Source organism: Puma concolor, chromosome B3, assembly GCF_028749965.1.
Source record: "Puma concolor isolate L17-30 chromosome B3, mPumCon1.1.hap2, whole genome shotgun sequence".
NCBI classification, from domain to species: Eukaryota; Metazoa; Chordata; class Mammalia; order Carnivora; family Felidae; genus Puma; species Puma concolor.
The window spans coordinates 54774654-54798242 of NC_141672.1; positions in this window are offsets into that span (position 1 = coordinate 54774654).

Consider the following 23589-nt stretch of genomic DNA (forward strand, 5'->3'; position numbering starts at 1 on the left):
AGACTGTCGACAGTCTATTATCCAAAAGGTAAAGCTTGAGCTCCTTTGGGGACACAGGACATCCCAGAGTCTGGCCAGTTTAAGAATCCAGTCTCATTCCCCACAATTTCCATAATTTTCACTATACCCACAACCTATACAAACACGTACTGAAGCCTTACCATTCCCAAAATGTAGCTAGTGCTACTGGATCTTTGCTTTGCGCATATGATTTCCTCATCCTGGAAAACCCTTTTCCCATTTCTCTGCCTAGACACTCATAGCTATCCTTCAAAACCCACCTGAAAAAATCCTTCCCTCTTAAAGCTTTTTTTTCCACTTTCTTTTACTCTGCTATCACACATGTCATTGAGAACCAAAAAACACTTTTCATATCTCAGTTATGACACTTTGCATTTTGCATTATATATTTATTTTCTAGTTAACACATCTACTCTGTCACCCGCATCCCATATACTCAAACTTGAAAGCAGGAATTGTACTTTACTTATTTGTGTGTTTGTTTATTATTTATTTATTACTGTAACCCTAACATCTGGGCATAGATGGTGTTTAGAAGATTCTTATTGGATGAAGGGAAGCAAGAACTATAAACTGTCTAATATACTCTAATCCAATTCTTTGTACGATGTACCTTAAAGATATGATCCAAAAGCAAAGAAAAAGTCAATTTCTCCAATGAGTGTTATTTATAATTCAAAAATGTTGAAAGTGATCCATATACCCAAGATTACGGACTTTGGGTAACAATGATGTGTTGATGCTGGCTCATCAGTTGTAACAAATGTACCACTCTCCTATGAGATATTAATGGCAAAGGAAGTGATAAGTGTGTGGAAGCAAGGCATATATGGGAACTCTATACTTTCTGCTCAATTTGCTGTGAAACTAAACCTGCTCTATTTTTTTTTAAATAAACATTTTAAATATGTCAATGTGTTGAAAGTATATTTATAAAGATAACGCCATTAGATATTAATGGAATGCAAAATGGTATATACATTGGAATTCATATATTATATATAGTTACTTAGGTATTTAATGTAAAATAAGAAAAATAGAGTTTAATGTCATTCTTTACTTTTTTTTCTTTACAGTTGTTGAATTTCACAGGATGAAGGGAAATAAAAGGCAGAAGATAGGGTAGAGAAGGGAAAGAAGATGAGAAAGCAATTGTGCTACTTTTCTCTATGAGAGAAATTTATGTCATAACTCTAAGAACCACTTCTTCAGGGAGCTGTTCTCAACCCCCATTCCATTGTTATGATGATAGGCTTGAAATATACTTTTTTGCAAATGTTAGATTATTTTTGTTTGTAAAGACTGCTGTGGTTTGAACCTAACTAAAATAAGTCAGCCTTCTCAAGCAAAGAAATACAAACTTCAATATTCATTTCAATCTGCTTACCTCATAGAAAACACCCATTATCCATTATATGAATTCAAGCCAAGAAAATAGTTATAGGCTAGACTGAGTTGGCTCTAAAAATGCAATTGCAAAATTCACAATCTGCTCTGCAGGGTTTCAATCCTACTTATGTAACAATTTTACACACACAGCAGTTTTTCAGTATGTTCAGAGGCAATTAACAGAAATGTTACTAACTCGTGTATTTGATAAATCTGTTTTAAAGATGCAAAAAGCAAACAGTTTAACATTGTGAAGGTGAATCTTATCCAAGTTGAAACTACAGATAAGATGAAAATTAGAAAGTGGGTAAATGGATATTTCAGATCTTAGTTTTCATTAACATGCTATATTGATAGAAGTCATTTTTCCTTCTTGGTCGACTTTTTTCTCAAAGTAATACTTATCTGATTAGTAGCTCTTTCTAATCAATCATACGTTTCATAAATCTATGTAACACATGCTAGAGACAGAGAATCCATAGGTTTATTTATTCCTGTTTTCCTTGCCTACTTGAAAAGAACAGGAAAAGGTATTATATTTCACAGAGGAATAGTAATAAGAATGTGTGCACATTTTAGGACATGTGCACAAGAAATTACTATACTTCTTCCTTGCACCAATTGAGGTCACTAGGGTTGAAATCATTTCTGTGCAGTGCATAATGGAGGAAAAGCAACAAGGGGTTTGCACTGACTTTTACTATCAGGATTTCTAAACTAGCCATTTCCTTCAAAATACAGACTGACAAACAGATTGCCAAGCTTTCATTGTGTCCCTTTATAAGATTCTAGCCAACTATCTTGCTGACACAGCTGTCCTACCTGGGGCAAGGGGATAGAACAGATGACCTCTCTACATGGACCTTCTTCACCCACAACTCTGCAAGCAAGCTAAAATAAGGAGAGAAAATGATGGAAAATAAAGGTTGAAATTTTGATAAAATAAATTAGCTCATAAAAATGGAAGCCAAAACCATCTAACTCAAAATTGATATTTTAAGGATGAAATTTTAAAAATTAGAAACACAAGATTGAAGTGCTTATTCATAGAAAACCTATTGTGTTGCTTCTTATACTAGTCATGTAAAAAATAATCTCTCAGGTTATCTGTTTGGGGATATGTACAAAATAATGTCTTTAAAGAAAAATTATGTGGCCTTAGGAAGAGACCCTGGAAACAACCTGATACCATTTGGAGATACTAATGCATGGCCCATGCATAGCTCTCTGCCTCCTTTTAGAACCTATATCACTTGGCTCATAATTTCCCCTATTAGTCTCTCGATGAAAGGAACACGTTCATGCAATGTGATGAGATTGTGTTGATTACCTACAATGTGCCAAGCAATGTAAAAAGTGCTGATAATTCAAAATGAATGTGGGGCCTCTCTTAAATTACTTAAAGTACGATAACCAGATAGCTCAGCATGTAAAAGAAATTGTGCAAAGACTCTTGACAAAGGAATGTACATGGTTCTTTGCAACAGAAATCACAACTAACTGACACAGCACAGTGTCAGGAAAGACATGTAGGTTGGGTGTTGACACTTAAACCAGGCCCAGAAGGCATTGCTGGTAGATGGAGCAGTAAGCAAATACAAAGAACAGCAGGAGAAAGCTGATGCTCAGAGAGCCCTTGTGTGACTGGACTATAAGCCGCGTCAAGGAAGCCTTTTATGAACTACTCTTCTGAGATAGTAGTGGGAGCTCAAGACCCTCTGGATGCCATTGCTCAAATACAGAGCAACAAGCAGGGGAAAGGAAGCCAAGCTACCTTTGGCTTTCCTCTATAATACATGAATACGCATACTCCATGGACTAGTCTCACATTTTCAGCAGAACTCAGAATTCGTATCACAAGAAGGTTCAATGAAGAAAAATAGGAACCTGCAGCTCTGGAGGGCAACAGGCATTTGGTCACAGCAACATGAGATAGAGCTTCAGTGCCAAACTCAGTGCCAAGCCGGATGGAGTGTGGCACCACAGGGTCCTGGATGGACAGAACTCCTGCTGATTGAGGAGAGCTAGTCAGCATAAAAGGCAACTGGCCCTGTGGCAGAGCATAGCTGGCCCCTGGGAGCACAACAATAATCAATAGGCAAAATTTTAAAAAAATAGATATTAAATTACAAAATAAAGACAAAAAGGAAGAGGCTCTTTAGGTAATTTTATCTCCCATCTCTTCTTTCCTCTGCCTCCTTCTCTTACTGAAGGAGGGGAGTGGGCAGGATGAGGGAGAATCAGAATATAAAATCCATTTGGAAATAGTTAATATACATACATACATCACTCAAATAAATAGAAGATTAAACATTTTTAAGTCTGGGGAACTCCCAGCTAAATGAGAATGTGAGGACACAAAGAATGAAGCCAGATATGTTCATTGCTCCTGTCTTTTAGCACCACCTATAACTTTTTGTTACACTTTCCTCTTTTCATCTCTTTCCCTTCTGGTGGCCCAAACCAATCTTTCTCTTTTCTTTCCTCAATACATAAAAAAGATGGGCAAGATTTGTAGAATAAAGGACACAGATTAAGATGGAGAGAAAGTATAGAGATCTAAGAAGGCAGTACGGGTAAAAAGGAGCAAGAAGAGGAACGCTTGAGAGAGGAAGAAAGAGTAGGGGCAAGAAATAAGAAGATACAAATAGTGCATAATGGTTTGTTTTGTTTTAAAATATTTTGACATTTTTGAAAAAGAAAGTGAGAAAGATGAGGGAATGAACAGGGACAAGATGCAGTGGTCAACAAATCTCACCTCTCCTCATTTTGCCTAAGTCTAAGTTCAAAGAAATCACAACCCCTTGGGAGATCAATACTTTATCTTTCAATACTAAAGGAAAACCAAAAATAAGGATGGGGATAAGTCTCCTTTATACGTTAATCTTGAACAAAGACACACATTCCCTGATTCACTGAATATAAGTCTCTGAAGTTAGCAAGGCATGGTCTAATTTTTTTTTACTTCTTAAAATGTTCTAAGGAGCCCCTTAACTACATTTTCCACAAGAAAGGAAACATTAGCAGCATAACCAGCCTCTCATCTAATCACTATTAAGTTTCTGTCCTGTCTCTAAGCTACACAAGGAATATCTCTCTTCTCTGTGGCCCATTCTACCAGGCTCACACTGCACCAGAGCAGATAGTAGGGACTCAATCTTTTTGCATCCCCAAGCACTTTGGGGTTCAAGAGGTAACTCAATTTGATAACTAAAGTTTATTTTGTGCTTACTACATGCCAGGAACTCATCTAAGTGCATTATACATACACTATCTCACTTAATCCTCATCACTGCCCCTTAAGGTAGATTACAATATTTATCACTCATATAAAGACGGAGAGGGAAGGGTGGTACATGTTGCACAAACACAGGTATGCATTCAATTAGAGCACATGTACATGTGCACATTCCCTTACTTGACTGCTGAATTAATTGGTTACAAACCCATTTAGGGTCTACTCCTTTATAACACCATCCATAACCCTCTCTTCAACCTTGCTGCCTTACACTCTCTCACTTGAGTTTTGGCTATAGCCCATTCTCTGCCACAATTTCTAAAATGCACAATTTATCCTCTACCATGGGGTTAGAGTAATAAACAATATACAAATTGCAGACTTGTACTGTTTTTATGACCTCCTGAGAGAAAGTAGGTATTCAACAAGTGATTGCTACCATTTCACATACAAACTACACTAACTACACCCATAAAATCCCCAAATTTTCTTCATAATATAACATGCAAATTTAAATACAAGTGAAAATAAAAACATTCTTTCATGCATTTTCCATTTTTGCTAAGAAGCTACTGAAGGATAAGTGCCAACAAAACAAGGGAGTGAACCAAGAAGAAGAAAAGTGTGGCATGCAAGAAATAGTGGATCCAGAACAAAAAATGACAAAGGGAAGCACCAAATTTCAGCTATGCACCAAAGCCTAGGGAACAACTGATTCAGACTATAGCAGCAGGACCAAAGACTTGGAGGTGGAAGTCTGGAAGGAAAAAGAAAAAGAAATTTGTAGATTATTTGATGTGTATGAGTGTCTAAAAAAAGTATCAATAGTCAACAAAAAATTAACGGTCAATAATACATAGAAAACAAAACAAAAAAGACAATTTTAACCATGTGAAAACAAATTATATACAAAAAGAAACAATTCTAAAATCCTTGTTTCAATAGTGAAAATTAGTATATGTGGCTATTAAACACTTGATAAATGTGTTTAATACTCAGAATTGAAATGTGCTGTGAGTGTAAAATATAGGTTAAACATTGAAGTCTTAGTATTAAAAAAAGAATATATGATATCTTGCTAATAATCTTACATTGGTTATATGTTGAAATTGTAATATTTTGGATATAATGGGTTAAATAAAATATGCTATTAAAATTAGTCTATTAGCTTTCTGTTTATTTTTGTAATGTGGCTGCCAGAAATTTTTAAATTTTATTTGTTGTTCTCATTACATTTCTATTGGACAGTGCTGCAGTAGATGGTTGTCAGTAGAATGAATTTGTCTTCCTTTCCTATCACTGGTGAGACATAACTTTGAGTATGTAGACTACTCATAAGAAACAAACTTTCATCAGAGGTGGAAATTAGGATAGCTATTAAGTTCAAAGTGGTCAACAATTCCAACTGCTGTCCGATTCCACAATCCAAACAGATCTAACATCACTTTCAAAGACGTTGTCACTGTCCTTCCATATTTAGTCATCTTGAACTTTTTTTCTGCCCCAGGAAGGCATATGTCATCACACTTTGATTAATTGGATGCTGATATTTAAATGGCTAACTAACCATTGAACTAAATTGTCGAACTAACCTTAGTTAAAGCTGGGCTAAGACCAAAGCCCAGTGAGACTACCAACGTGAATATTCAACATACGCCTGAGTAAATGGCTGACAAAGGCCTTCCATTGAATATTGAATTAAAGTATTTTTTTCTGTCAGACTTAAGTCTGTGAGCTAACTGGAATCTATACCTAAAAGTGGCATTCTTTTAAAATCCTGGTTAATATATTGTGATATCTTCACTGGCTTTAGCTAAAAAAAAAAAAAAAAAGTAGATAATCCCCACTCCCATATGTGCAATTACTTCTATTTTCATCTTTTCCTGGAAAGCTTTTTACATTTCACTCTTGTGCAACAGCTCATAATTCTTTGGAAACAAGCAAATTCTCATGATCTTCAATGTTTGGCAAAGGAGAAGAAAAAGCAGTAAACAACAATGGTTTCTTAGTTATTTTTTGCCATCTTTAAGTAAGAACAGCCCATCCTAAATTTTAAAAATCATATCAACAAATTTAACACAACAGAAAGAATCTCTTCAGGTAGAGTAGCAGAGTAGGTAATATTTCCCTTTGGTGAGTCTCTCACTTACTGGTCTCTGCCAGTAGCGATTATTAATTGTTATCAATAATTATCACCAAACAAAATGAAAATACTAATTCTAAAAGATATATACACCCCTATGTTTAGTGCAGTATTATTCACAATAGCCAAGATATGGAAGCAACCTAAGCATCCATCAATGGATTAATAGATAAAGAAATTGTGGTACATAAACACATTGGACTATTACCCGAGCACAAAAAAAAAAGAATGAAATCTTTCCATTTTCAACAACATGGATGGACCTTTAGGGTATTATGCTAAGTGAAATAAATGAGACAAAGACAAATACCATATAATTTCACTTACATGTAGAATCTAAAAAACAAAGCAAATGAACAAACAACAAAAGAGAAACACTCATAAATACAGAGAACAAACTAGTGATTGCCAGAGGGGAGTCCAGGTGGGAGGATAGGTGAACTAGGTGAAGGATATTAAGAGGTACAAACTTGCAGTTATAAAATAAACTAGTCAGAATGATGAAAAGTACTTCATAGGAAATATAGTCAATAATTTTATCATAACTGTACAGTAACTGATGGTAACTACTCTTATAGCAATGAGCATTTTGTAATGTATACAATTGTCGAATCACTGTTGTACACCTGAAACTACTCTAATATTATATATCAACTATACTTTTTTTTTATATGAAATTTATTGTCAAATTGGTTTCCATACAACACCCAGTGCTCATCCCAAAAGGTGCCCTCCTCAATACCCATCACCCACCCTCTCCTCCCTCCCACCCCCCATCAACCCTTAGTTTGTTCTCAGTTCTCAACAGTCTCTTATGCTTTGGCTCTCTCCCACTCTAACCTCTTTTTTTTTTTTTTTCCTTCCCCTCCCCCATGGGTTCCTGTTAAGTTTCTCAGGATCCACATAAGAGTGAAACCATATGGTATCTGTCTTTCTCTGTATGGCTTATTTCACTTAGCATCACACTCTCCAGTTCCATCCACGGCAACTATACTTTTAAAATAAAAAGTAATAAGGAGTACTTGGGTGGCTCAGTCAGTTGAGAGTTTGGCTCAGGTCATGATCTCATGGTTCTTGAGTTCAAGCTCCACATCAGGCTCACTGCTGTCAGACTGTCACCATCAGAGCAGAGCCCACTTTGGATCCTCTGTCTCTCCCCCCCACCCCTCCCCGCTTGTGCTCTCCTAAAAATAAATATTTTAAAAGTAAAGTAAAATTTAAAAAAAAATAAGCAAAATAAAAATTACATTTTTTTTAGATGCCTGAATTGATGCCAGCTCCCTCCATATACCTCAAGGCTTTTCCTCAGTTGAGGGCTCTTCCACCCACTCAGCCCAAACTTCATTTGTAATTACCTTCAGCTTTCTGCTTCAATGTAATTTACTCAGAAGAAAGTTTTCCTGAGTACCTTCATCTCCTCAGGACTACTCAAAACAAGGCTAGCTCCCTTATTATGTGCTCTAGTAAGACTGTCAGACTGTATGTTAAATGACTAGTTTGAGGGGCGCCTGGGTGGCGCAGTCGGTTAAGCGTCCGACTTCAGCCAGGTCACGATCTCGCGGTCCGTGAGTTCGAGCCCCGCGTCGGGCTCTGGGCTGATGGCTCAGAGACTGGAACCTGTTTCCGATTCTGTGTCTCCCTCTCTCTCTGTCCCTCCCCCGCTCATGCTCTGTCTCTCTCTGTCCCAAAAATAAATAAACGTTGAAAAAAAAAAAAAAAAAAAGACTAGTTTGAAATGTAGGTCTCTCCATCTAGACTAGAAGTTCCATGAACATAAAGATCATGCCTGTTTTGGTAAGCCTCCGACTGTGCCTAGCACCCAGAACAACATCTGACCTTTGATCAACGTTTGATGCAAAGTCCATCTGCACCTCCACTCCAACTTGAGGTGTGATGCCATCCTGAAAGAGGTTGGAACATACAGATACCTGAATAATAAACTGCTACAGGAAGTATAAAAATAGCAAATATTCCATTTGATTCCTACACTGGTACATGGTACATTTTACCACATCACTATCATCACTGAAAGAAAATTCCACATCAAACGCACTTAAAGGTAACCATGTTATCACTGGTTAAGGCTGATCAGTACAGGAATTTTTATTTGGTATTACTAAGTGTGCAAACAAAAAGCACTTGTAATTGCATGTACTTACAATATAGCCAGACTAGCTAACTTTTCATCACGAAATTAACAGTTTCAGTCACAAGTTTTATTCGTAAGGCTGCTTGATCTCCAAATAAATAAGCCCATTCCCTGCCATCACTCGGGTAGCTAGAACTACCATATTTCCCTCAGTCAGAGCTAACAGCAAACTAGCACGAAGTTCAAGGAATGAATCAACCAATTAAGTGTTAAATAAGTTTTCTAATTATTTTCACCCTTAAAAATTGCAATCTTTCAGAATATAATCAACCAAGAGGAAGGAAAGTGCTGAATAAAAAACAAAGTTAATCAAATCATAATGAATGATTAGAAAAGAAAAGTATCTCTCAGCTTGGAAAAATGATAGTGGTAACTAAAATCAATCTATTTCATTATTTAACGTATTCCATTATAACCTAGGTGTGTGTTACATTTACTTCTAAATAGAATAATTGATCTTCCCTGAATTTGAAATATACTCATTTAAAAAAACACACCTAATTAACTAATGTATTGAGCCTGTCATTAACTTCACACACTAATATATTCTTCCTTAAAATTCTCTTACTATCTCTCTCCAGTAAAAATATTTAGAAGTATAAAACTTTTCATTTAAAATGTCATCCCACTTAACTGTTTTTTTAAAAAAAATCAACCTATATCAAATATATATACTTTTATATATATAGTTTGTTGAATATTTGATTATTAAGCATCATCTGCTCACCTCCCCCCACCTGCCATGTGTCTCTTTTTGGGCCACTCTCATTCTGCTCTCTGGTTTCCAGCTATAACTTTTTCTCAGTTTCTTAAACATACTGTGATCTTTCTAATCTTGAGGTCTTTGCCCTTTGCTAGAGAGTTCTTCCTCTTTTCTGTGCCTTGTTACATCCTACTCCTTCTTTAATTTGAGTTTAGCTCAAGTGTCACTTTGTTAAGAAATGCCATCTGTGTTCTTCCACTAAGTCACTGTCCTGCATTTTACCCTCTCAAGGCCCACTAGCTTTCTCCCACAAGGGATAACTGTAACTTTTTTAAAGCTTTTTAAAAATGTTTATTTATTTTTGAAAGAGAGAGAGAGCACACGAGCAGGAGAGGGGCAGAGAGAGAGGGAGAGATAGAGAATCCTAAGCAGGTTCTGTGCTGACAGCACCTAGCCCAATGCAGGGCTTGAAATGACAAACTGTGAGATCATGACCCAAGCTGAAATCAAGAGTTGGATGCTTAACTGACTGAGCCACCCAGGCACTCATATAACTGTAGCTTTTAAAATAATTGTTAATGGCTGTTTAGCATCTATCTAAAGAATCACTAATTTAAATCACTAATTAAAAAAATCATTAAATTAAGATGTCATTCCTTCTCCTGAAGTTGCTTCCTCATCCTTAATTTTATGGAAAGGAGCTGTAAACAATGAAGGCTGAATCAGAACACTGAGTTTCAGATGAACTCATGCCATATATATACATATACATATACATATACATATACATATACATATACATATACATCATATACATATACATATACATACACATACACATACACATATACACACATATATATGTGTATGTGTGTGTGTATGTGTATAATGAAATCTAACATTTAAAACTCTTTAGCTCTTTCAGTGCAAAGATGATCTAGGACCATCAAGCAGGCCACCGCCAAATTACCACATTTAATCAAGTGTCCAGGCTAGTAGGCCACTGTTGTCCTTACCAATCCTCTGCCTCAACCTTTCTTGTTCTCTACCCTGCAATGGACAGAAAGAACCTGCCACCAGACAATCACCTAATTACCCTCTGGGGAGGGGGGTGTTCTATCCTGTTTCAAAGAGCATTTCCTTCCTCCTCCACCCCCCACCAAATCTTCTCATTTATATGCAAAGAATGTTCTGCTCATTTGAGTTAGTTAACACTCCAGCTCATCTTAAGAACAGCACAGACGGTAATCAAGATCTCATAATGGGACAGGAACAACACCTTCCCCAAAATGGAGAGACAACATGTATTAAAAACAGGTATATTTGCCTGGAGTTACAGTGACACTGAATGGTAACTACATAGCGAAGGAAATCCTGAACAGAAGTCAGGCCTTAAACTCTAGTTCTGATTATGCCACTAGCTCTGATACCTCAAAACAAACCCTTATGCTCCCTTTATCTTCTCTTCTCAAAAGCAAAAGAGATAAGCTAAATGACTACTTGGGCCTTTTCCAGGTTTGTGGTTTTTACTTTAATTCTTAAAACTTATACAAACAAGTTGCTTCCTCAGTCCCTACCCATTTGGCTAAGAAGAAAGGGTTTGTCTCTAACACAAGTTCTTTAACAGGCTTGTTATATCTGCACTGCTACATTTAGCTTGTTTTTGGTGGCTTCATTTAGCAGTGTAGCTTGTCAGGAGCACTTGCATATTTACACTGTAATAGTCCTTCAGAGCAATTATGATATCAATAGAACAATTATGATTTCAATGCCACCATAACATCTTATAGACATAGCTAGCACTAGAGATAAAATTTTTATGAGACATACTCAAGCTACTGCACAAAGCAGCAGTTTTTCCAAATATAAATAGTTGAGGTCTTTAAAAACATTTTGGTTTTAAGAGATTAAAGGACATTAACATACACCAGATTGTGGTGTCAGTGTGGGAAGAAGATATCTATTTAAATGTGTTTCCAGAAAAACACAGCACATATATCATAGTCTATTTGGCTGCACTACAACTGCAAAATGGTTTAGCCTATGTGTGCTTCTTCAGACCACAATTACAAAGATCCGAGGCAAAGAGATATAAAATTACCATATTCAACTCATATTAAGTGGCTGAAACAATTAAAAAATTGACATTTTCAGATTTGTGAATATACTTTTCTGAGATTTTTGGATAACCTAAATATCTAACTCAAATACTCCTCCATAAGTTTTATGTCACACACACAAAAAAAAACTGTGTGTGTGTGTGTGTGTGTGTGTGTGTGTGTGTGTGTGTGTCCTAGCTCGATGCTGTGGTCTTTGTTGTACAGAGTCAGGGAAGTGAGTAAGGGAGAATTGATGAGGTCTGTAAAGGCAGAGTTACTAGGGAATAGAATACAGAGATGTGGAAGGGAGAAATAAAGGCCTAGAGAGAAGTTTAGGGTATTTGCAGTGAAGAAGCTTAGAGATGTACGGAACAGAGCCTACTTGCCGAGAAATGGTAGGGAGTGGGAAACTAAGCTGGGCTCTGCAATCTCACCTTGGCATGCTTTAAGAGATTTAGGTGAATATTTTAAATTGTTTTTAAAACTATCCATTGGTCTGGTTCTATTCTTTTTTTTTTAAGTTTATGTATTTTGAGAGAGATTGAGTGAGAGAGAAAGCATGTGAGCAAAGGAAGGGCAGAGAGAGAATCCCAAGTAGGCTACACACTGTCAGTGCAGAGCCTGATGTCAATCTCATGAACTGTGAGATCATGACCTGAGCCAAAATCAAGAGTCAGAAGCTTGGTGAAGTGCCACCCAGGCGCCCCTGGTTCTATTATTGATGGCTGAAATCTCAAGAGTAGGCCTTAAAGCCGCTTAGGTATATACATGTTATGCTTATATTTTACAAAGTAACAAAACCAGTTATTAAAAGGCTAAGAGTTCCACAATACAATAAGTTTTGGATGGTTGATATTGTTCATCTAGCCTCACATTTCCAGTTCTTACCCAGAGTAGGTGTTCAATGAACATTTGTAGAATAGAAAATGGATGAATGGGTGGTTTCCAGATCCACACACAGTAGAAAAGGCAATTATACAATAATCTGCACAAAAGAAAAATTCCAAATAATTTTTTCTCTATTATCTCAAAGTTTAGATGAAAGTTACTCTAAGTCTGAATTATTGCAGATAATTTTCTCAACTCCTTATTTCACTTGTTATGGCTTAAGTCAATGTTTCCATTAAATATTTCTCTATGTGCAAAAGCTTTATTAGATAACATAATTCGTTCACAAATAATGACTTCATTGGCTGGATCCAAATTCTTCTGCTTCTTTGCTAGGTTACAAACAGAAATAATGGGTTTAGTTCAAGTCAAGCTGTAGGTCTTAGAATAAAAATCAAACGGCACAACTTTGACTGTTTACATTTGATGCTGGTTGCCCCTGAGCCACAGTAACTTTCTGTCAAAGGCAGGGAGTGTTTTGCCACTTTATCATAATTTCAAAATTATTTCATGACCTAAAGTTAGTATTAAGCAGTCACTTAGAGGGAAAATATTCACCATGGCAACAATCTAACATAGCATAAGTTTGAAAGGTAGGATAGCATAATTTTATCTCACTTTCTACCACTTTATACCCACATAATCAATACATACACACTCAGCTAACATGCAAAGTAAGCAAACTTTACCTGCAGTGTTCACTCTGGATCAGTATTCCTTTCCTCCTCCTCCTTCTTCCCCAGAGATTTAGTGCCCTTTTTATTCTCTGAATGGCTCCCCAACTTAGATGGCAGGTTGAGAGTAAACAGAATTGATATAGTCATTCTAGCTAAGGCCATTAGCTAAGAGTAGTTTAACATGCTTGGAATTATCAGAGGGCTTTTGCATTTAACCCAAAATTTTAACCCATTTTAACCCACATTCATTCATATTGGCAGCTAGGTGCATTTTGACACCTTTGGGTCACATTATCCCTCCTCTACTTATGTTTAAGATATTCTTATATATATCCTATCTATTTCTCTGTTACCAACACAATATTACTATAAGCTATTTGTTCATTTAAAATTTGCAAAGTGTCTCAAGAGTAATCACATACCTTACCACAACTTCCTAATTCAGAATGAGGAGAAGAACAATGGAAATTAATGAAGGTCATTTTGTATTTTATGCTAAGTAATTGAAAGCTTACTAATTTCCAGTACTAATATGTTACCACAGCAGGATGTATTCCAACAAAAAGTTGAAACTGATTTCCAATCCTATAAAGTATTTATATATTACTATATATCAAAATATTTGGAAACAATCTTGTCATCTTACTGTGCTCATTAATTTTCCTAAAATGTTATATTATAAATTTGCTTGTGTATTCCAATTTTCACTGACAATTTAAAAATAAACTTCAGCCCGGCTTCTGTCTGAACACTCCAAAATTTTAACCTTGAAATAATCTTGTTAGTGATTAATGTGCATTTTTCCCAGAGCACAGTTTATATCAAAAATGCTCATACTTTGAAACCAAAATGAAATGTCATTTTTCCTTTTAGGCTTTAGTAGAACTGCCTAACTTTACTATCATCTTAACAATAGTTTAAACATTGACTTTGTTTTTATATGTATTCCGAACTGAACTACAGCTATTCCAAAAGTCTACCCAGAAAAGGCCAAATGATAATGCAATTACTAAGGGGATTGCACATAGTCTGAGCAGGGAGGTCAGACTTTAACTAACCTTGCTAAAGTTTCTTTAATTTTCTCCTTGGCTCCCTTTATAGCTGCCAGATTGAGGGGGAGGAAAAATACTTCTATATTTACAAGATGATTGCCAAATTATTTGAGCTGCCCTGATAATTAAATAGCTTGACATGTCTTTTCACTTTTTGTCTTATAATATTAATTTTTATTTTGTATTTCTTCTGAAACCACAATCCTTTTAACTGGGATTGGAAAGGCAAGTTTTCTTGCCAGAGAAGTAAACACAGATACCAAACTGATCATGTCCTAGCCTAGATGACTATTTCTAAAACCTTATCCTGGTAGACTTCTGAGAGAATGGTTGATGGTGGATAGTCAAATCAAATTTTCCAGCCAGATTTCCTTCACTTAGAGTCCACTGTCCCCACTATCTCACATTCAAGCCTATTGCTTTATTTAGCTTGCAAAAAAATTTCCACTTTGAAACGACTGAAGGTAGGCAACACAGTAAGAATGACAGCTTTTGGATCCTTGGGCCAAACCCAGGCTTATAAGAGTGTCTTAAGATTATAACTTCTTGGGGCAACATCTCCACTAGGTGAAAACTGGTACACTATTTGAGAAATAGGTATCATCTGTGTCATCGTGTACAAATTCTTCAAGTGCACCTAATGAGTCAATCTTATCATCTTTCCATCATTTGAACCGGACTAATAACATCACTCATTTTAAATATATATGTATATCTTTATAGTGAGTCTTAATGCCATTTCTGAAGGCTTTGTGAATATTCAGTTCCATAGTAATGTTCAGATGTAATAGAATCATGTTGAGGTATTAAATGAAACTCGAAATGCCAGATGAATTACATAATTCCTCTTGCTATTAACCTTTACTACCCTAGTCAGTATTCTTCACAAGAAGATAAGTGAACTAGTAATGGTCTTCAAAGCTAGGTAAGACAAGAGCAGAGAAAATTAGTCTAAGAAAATGATCTCGAAAGCAAAACATTTATTCGAAGCAATAAAGTATTTTCAATGAAATAAATGACCAAACATTGGATATAATTTCAAAATAAAGTTCCCATTTTAAAAAATGAAGTGATTAGAATACACAATTGAAAAGATTTCCTCCAGTCCTAGGTTCTATGATTATGGATTACATAGTATCAGGTATCCCACATAACAGTACAATAAGAGATGATTTAAAGTATAAGTTAGGTTTTTAACTTCTAAAATTATGTATGACCCCTAAAAAGGGTTATAGAGCACTTCAAACACATCACAACTACCAAGTCCCCAAAGCCAACCATATTTCTAACAACCTTGTAGTCATTTCCATGATTGGCCTGATGCATAATTCAACTTTTATTTCATTTCCACTATAAAAATATAAATGAGGGGCGCTTGGGTAGCTCAGTCAGTTAACTGCCCAATTCTTGAGTTCAGCTCAGGTCAGTTCATGAGACTGAGCCCCACATCAGGCTCTGTGTTGACAGGGTGGAGCCTACTTAGGATTCTCTCTCCCTCTCTCCCTGCCCCTCCCAAGCTCTCTCTCAAATAAATAAATAAACAATTAAAAATACAATATATAAATGAACACTCAATATATGTACACAGTATCTTTTGGAAGTAGAGTAAAACATTGGAAAACACCCACATGCAGAAACAAAATATAATATGCTCTATATTCTATATATTTGTACATTTCTAAAGAAATAATGTCCTATCCCAGTTTTTTTTTTTTATTTAAAATAGGCAAAGTACATGGTAATGAAAGAGAACATTTCTCCCTCTTATACCTGTCATTAAGTAATTCTTCAGCTGGTGTCTCATATATATCCTTTATTTTATATCATTTATATTTATCTATATCAGTCCTTCAGAATAAATGTTTTAACTTTTCCAGGAACTCTGTAAAGTGAACAAAATATCTACCCCAACATTCTCAAAAAGACAGGCTTCTAAGTATAATTCTTTCATGCATCTTGCTTGTCATTTTGAAGTCATAATAGCAATGTGTGTAGATTCAAAGCCATTCTCTTTTAAAAACTGAAATGGAGACTGTCTTTAATTCCAGTTGCATACTGCTGAGAAATTTAACTTTGTTTCATTAATATTCCCTCTTAACAGAAATTCTAATTCACAGCAGAGGGCCAAGCTAAGGTCAGCAATTATGACAGCAGAGTAGCAGAGACTATTAATGACAGGCAATATTGTAGCTGCCTTAATGCCCAGTGACAGCAGTTCATGTCAGGCTGTTAAAGAGATCTAAAGGCACATAGTCTGAAGCAAGCAGCTTTTCAAACTCATCTGCTTGAGCATTCTACTTCACAATGTAAAGAGCTTATGATAAAGATATGTACAGGCCTGACAAATGGAGAAAACTTCCTGGCAAACAAACAACCAAACAAATAAATAAATCCCTCAACTTTGCTATGCAGTTCACTGGGAAAATATCTTTTTGAAGAGGATAGTTGGGTATTATATCAAGGTAAGAAGATTAGGGGATGAAGAAGAGTGGATAGAATCATGGTATTGGTGTCCACAGAGACTGCATTTAAAAGACTTTCCAGGAGGGGCGCCTGGGTGGCGCAGTCGGTTAAGCGTCCGACTTCAGCCAGGTCACGATCTCGCGGTCTGTGAGTTCGAGCCCCGCGTCGGGCTCTGGGCTGATGGCTCAGAGCCTGGAGCCTGTTTCCGATTCTGTGTCTCCCTCTCTCTCTGCCCCTCCCCCGTTCATGCTCTGTCTCTCTCTGTCCCAAAAATAAATAAACATTGAAAAAAAAAATTAAAAAAAAAAAAAAGACTTTCCAGGAAAAGTCAAGTTCTTATTCAACTTAATACTATTCATCATGATTAATAGTGGGGAAATCTGCTTAATACAAAAGAGACTGCCACATTTCTTAGTTTCCAAAAGGTGCGATAGATTTGTGGTATCTTTTTGTACCTTAGACAAACTGCCAGTGAAAACACTTCCTATCTTCCCAAAGTAAAAGTGAAAGCATTAAACTAACATCTGATATAGTAGCATCCTATTTTTCCTGAGTATCCTAAACCACTTGTACAACCATGGACTCAGAAATACTTCCCCAAAGTCCCCAAGCATAAGAAGCAACACAATTTAAATGAGAACAACTAAAAACAAACAAAGTGATGTTGCATGTATCGATTTAACTAATCAGGAAAAAAGAGTGATTGCTCCCTGGCAGGTGGTAACCATTTTATTTATGTAAAAATAAGTCCTTCAGCAAAGCCACAAAGGATAGGAGGAGGAATGGAAAGAGGATGAAGACAAGGGATAGAAAAACAGGAAAAAGAAGAGGAGAAGAAATTTTTAAAAAGGAAATAGAGGGGCGCTTTGGTGACTCAGTTAAGCATCTGACTCTTGATTTTGGCTCAGGTCATGATCTCACAGTTCTTGAGATGAGTTCTCTCTCTCCCTCTCTCTCTGCCCCTCCCCCAATCGCACGCTCAACCATGCGCTCCCTCTCTCTCAAAATAAATAAGTAAACTTAAAAAAAGAAAGAAAGAAATAGAACGTGTAACAGAATCCCAGGCTGAATGAAAGTAAAAGCATATAGCTAATGACGTCAAAGTCGGGATTAATGTCCAGCCTTGTATTGCAGCCTAGGCTTTGTCACTCAACACACAAGTGTGTGTCCTAGATCATTGTAGCATGATTTGACAAGAGAATATGGATGGCCTATTACATTGACTTTAAACTGTTTCAACCATGAACCAGAGTTTTTTGACTAAATAAAAGTTTTACAACACAACTAACATTAAGCCCTGCCAAAGGTGATAGTCTCTAATATTATCTAACAGGTTGAACCATGTAAAAGTTTCCTCTTATCTGGTCAAATATGGTAAAATATTGATTCAAATAAGCTAATATTTTAGACTACTGTGTTTTTTCCCTTCACCTTGCCCCTTATCCAATGTACTTCCTGAAAAAAACTTGCAACTCTGAATCAATCATTCCAACTATATACCTCCATGTTCAGACTCAGCTAGTTAAAATCTGCTGGGAAAAAAATTACATAGTCATGCATATTAATACTATTTAAATGTGTACCCTTAAAAAATAATCCTCAGCTTTTCTGGATGCCATGAAAATGTGCCACCTACATCTCCTGCTGTGAGAAGCATAATTGACTGATATCCCTAGTTCCTAGGCTCTGAATCCCCCACCATGTTTGTGCCTAGACTGCCCTTCCGAGACCTGTGCCCAGCAGATTACTGAGCACACCAAGGATAAAAATGCATGGATACTAATCCATCCCCATGAGATGTGGCGCTCCTCTGACATGCAACTTTGGCATGAAGACTCCCTATCAACCTAGTCAAAACCTTCTAAGAACTGAGCTGCAGTGTAAGAGTCTCCCTACCAAGCTTTCTTTTTTTCCTCTCTTCTGCACAGCAGTCAAATGTGCATGCTGACCTGAAGACTCTCTCCATGCTCTCTGGCTCCCTTTCCATTTCTCCTCAAGATGTTTCCTCTAATAAATCTCTTTTGTGTCTGATCCCATCTTAGCATCTCCTTCTCAGAGACCCAAAATAAAACAGTCTTCTTTCACAATAATAATAGCTGACACTTGGTGAATTAATATTTTTAATCATGTAAAACAGTGTCTGGCATATAGAAAGACTATAGAAATGTTTAATAAATAGAGGTTAAAAGCCCTACTTTATGTTAAGTATATTTATAATAATTAAAGATATGATATGTTTCATATGATTCTTAATTCATCCTATTCAGTAGTTATATTATTATCCCTATTTGAGTGTTGAGGAAAACTGGGTCTTCAAGGGATTAACTGGTTTGCTCAACTTCATAAAACCACTAAGTGGCAGAGCCTACATTCAAATCCAGGTATTAATGATATTGCCTCCTGTACATTTAACCATTGAGATAAATCAATCTTTTCCTTTTATTCATAGCTAAACTTCTCCAAATATTCTCTATATTCACCATCTCTATTTCCTTATTTCCCACTACTCATCAACCCACAACAAGCTGGTACTCTCCCCACTCCTCTATTAAATTTATTCCTACCAAGATCAATCCAATGTACATTTGTCAGTCTGTATGTTGATTACACTGTCTTAAGATATTGTCTTCCCAGTTCAGATGACTTTTCACCCTCCGTGTTGCCCCTCTGCTGTCTATCAGTATCCATCTGCTTTATGGGTTGCTTAGCTTCTGCATCTCTCTTGAATGTCCTCAAACACCTGTTCAATATTCTCTTCTATAGCTTCAAACACTATTTTTGTACTTATCCTTACCGTATCTACAAATCTAGCTCTCAGACTTAGACCTATATATCCATCCATCTACAGGACACCTGCACTTCACTGGGCCATTGGTATCTCACACTCAGTGACCCAAATGAGCCATCACCTCAAAAACCTACTGCAGCTACAGCTTACTCCTATCTCAGTGACTCATACCACTCTCATCACAATTCTTCCACAATCCAGAAGCTGGGAGATCATCTTTATTACCTTGTTCTCTTTTATCCCCCAAACACAGTTACTATAAAACTCAAACTGCCTTCCTAATTCATCTAATGTTTTCCATTCCACTCTTCTCTTTTCATTCACAACACTACCATCTCTTGATTGGATTACTGCAACAGTCTCCTAACTGATATCCTAACTCTAACCTTGCCCTGATCCAATCTACTTACTTATCAATAGTCACTTTTAATACATGCAAATATAATTATCAAATAATCAAATAAGTTGTGATTTATAAAGCCCATCAGCATCATGTTGTCACTCTTTCTCTTATTTATCTCTCATCACTTTCCCACCCCACATTCTATATTCTAGTAATACTGAGTTGTCTTCAATCCCCTGAACTCATTGCACTCTATTCTGAAATTTTATACATACTTTTCTCTCTAACTCAAAACACTATTCTCCCTATTCATCCCCTATCTTTCACTTAGCTAAATCTTCATCCTTTAGACCTCTGCTTATAAAATCTTTCTGGAAAGTTACACCTAACACCCAGACAGTGGTAGGTACTTTTCTCAAGTACTGTTTCCAAAATTTTCCTAGGTACTGTTCCCAAGATTCCTCTAAAGTAATTACATGCTGCATTTTAATTATTTTTTTTACTACCTTCTGTACTGAGTCACCATTCTAAAATACCAAGAATCATCTTTTGAATTTCTAATAGCTGGGATAGTGTGTGGCATAGCACAAGTGCTCAATAAATGAATATGAAAATGAGGCAGATGAATCTTTATAGGACATGTTTCCAAAATGGAAAGTTAGAAACCAGAGAGGCAAATCACCAACAGAGCTCTTAAATATTACTTTTAAAGCCACAGAGGAGAACTCAACAAATTCTAAAAAGCATAATCTTAGTATAAGAATTTAACAAGTGGGTAAGCTAAGTGCTCCTCATGCCCCCCACCAAATAATATCTACTTAAAAATAATTTCAATCCTGCTAAACAAATGCTGGACTAAAAAGGAAATCAAAATGGAGATAATGAACTATAGGCTTTCTTCAGTTTCAAATTTTTATCATAAAAGACCTTTAAAGTTAAGCATCAAATTCCATTCTTGCTTAGCTGAAAAGAATATTACTTCAAGGTTAACAATGAGAAAAGTCCAGATAAAATTTTTAAAAAATCACCCTTTTTGAACCCATCAAACTGAAGTCATAGATCAACCAAGTAGTCCAAATCTGAGAGGAAACACACAGACTTACTTCAACTATGGAAAAAGAAGGCGATCACCATAGAAATAAGGTAAGAAGAAGTCAGATGAAATTTTAACAACTTCTGAAGTCTAAGTGTGGGTTAGTGTGAGACTATAGAATCTCTATGACCTGCACAAAGAAGGAGAATTTACACCTTCGCATAGGCACTTTCTTCAAAATTCCATTGCATAGGAACTATGCAAGAAAGCAGACCAAACTTCCCTGACTGGTGCAGATATGCAGTTGGAAATCACCTAGTGATGATGAAAGCGGTGGGGGGGGGGGGGGGGGAACAGCTGTGTCTGCCCCAACTCTACTCTCAAAAGCCTTAATCCTCTGGGATAAGGGAAACAAAGTTTATTGTCTTTGGAGCACAGATAAAGGCTCATTGTTGCTGGGAAAAAAATAGAAGAAAAAAATTATGTTGGGGGAAGGAATAAGAAACAGTCCTAAACCCACGATCTTAAACTAATAGTATTAAAGGTCATATACCACTGAGCCATACATTCTCAACAAAGTAAACGCATTCCTCAAAGGGGCAACATATACTATTTGAAACTAAAAAAAAAAAAAAAATTTAAAATATTAATTCATTGACCTTCCAAAGGGCCACAATATATAAACATATATATGTGGTATTAAAATTTCATAAGACAGAAAAGGAAAAAAAGTTTCTTAAAAGACTCCATAGTAAACAAAATTGTTTTTAAAAAAGGTTGAAAACACTGCACTGAGTAAGGAAAAGGACACTTTCTCTTAACTAAGTCCTGCCATATATACAAGGCAGAGCTTGAAGGAAGTGCAGGAGTGCTAAGAAGAATCTCACCCCCTTAAGGCTCAATCCCAATTCCCTTGTACTTTTGGTACAAGGTATTTTTAGGAGAATTCAAAGCGTGTGCTTCATTAAAGGTAATCACAGCAAAAATAAAACCCAATTTCAGTTCAACTCCTGACTGGTTTGACTCAGTCTTACATATGCTGCCTGAGAAGAAGCAAGCTCATTTTATTTTCTTTTTTTTTTCGTTTTTTTTTTCTTTTTAAATATATGAAGTTTATTGCCAAATTGGTTTCCATACAACACCCAGTGCTCATCCCAAAAGGTGCCCTCCTCAATACCCATCACCTACCCTCCCCTCCCTCCCACCCCCCATCAACCCTCAGTTTGTTCTCAGAGTCTCTTATGCTTTGGCTCTCTTCCACTCTAACCTCTTTTTTTTTTCCTTCCCCTCCCCAGTGGGTTTCTGTTAAGTTTCTCAGGATCCACATAAGAGTGAAAACATATGGTATCTGTCTTTCTCTGTATGACTTATTTCACTTAGCATCACACTCTCCAGTTCCATCCACGTTGCTACAAAGGGCCATATTTCATTCTTTCTCATTGCCATGTAGTACTCCATTGTGTATATAAACCACAATTTTTTTATCCATTCATCAGTTGATGGACATTTAGGCTCTTTCCATAATTTGGCTATTGTTGAGAATGCTGCTATAAACATTGGGGTACAAGTGCCCCTATGCATCAGTACTCCTGTGTCCCTTGGGTAAATTCCTAGCAGTGCTATTGCTGGGTCATAGGGTAGGTCTATTTTTAATTTTCTGAAGAACCTCCACACTGTTTTCCAGAGTGGCTGCACCAATTTGCATTCCCACCAACAGTGCAAGAGGGTTCCCGTTTCTCCACATCCTCTCCAGCCTCTCTAGTCTCCTGATTTGTTCATTTTGGCCACTCTGACTGGCGTGAGGTGATATCTGAGTGTGGTTTTGATTTGTATTTCCCTGATGAGGAGCGACGTTGAGCATCTTTTCATGTGCCTGTTGGCCATCGGATGTCTTCTTTAGAAAAGTGTCTATTCATGTTTTCTGCCCGTTTCTTCACTGGGTTATTTGTTTTTCAGGTGTGGAGTTTGGTGAGCTCTTTACAGATTTTGGATACTAGCCCTTTGTCCGATATGTCATTTGCAAATATCTTTTCCCATTCCGTTGGTTGCCTTTTAGTTTTGTTGGTTGTTTCCTTTGCAGTGTAGAAGCTTTTTATCTTCATAAGGTCCCAGTAGTTCATTTTTGCTTTTAATTCCCTTGCCTTTCGGGATGTGTCAAGTAAGAAATTGCTACGGCTGAGGTCAGAGAGGTCTTTTCCTGCTTTGTCCTCTAGGGTTTTGATGGTTTCCTGTCTCACATTCAGGTCCTTTATCCATTTTGAGTTTATTTTTGTGAATGGTGTGAGAAAGTGGTCTAGTTTCAATCTTCTGCATGTTGTTGTCCAGTTCTCCCAGCACCATTTGTTACAGAGACTGTCTTTTTTCCATTGGATGTTCTTTCCTGCTTTGTCAAAGATGAGTTGGCCATACGTTTGTGGGTCTAGTTCTGGGGTTTCTATTCTATTCCATTGGTCTATGTGTCTGTTTTTGTGCCAATACCATGCTGTCTTGATGATGACAGCTTTGTAGTAGAGGCTAAAGTCTGGGATTGTGATGCCTCCTGCTTTGGTCTTCTTCTTCAAAATTACTTTGGCTATTCGGGGCCTTTTGTGGTTTCATATGAA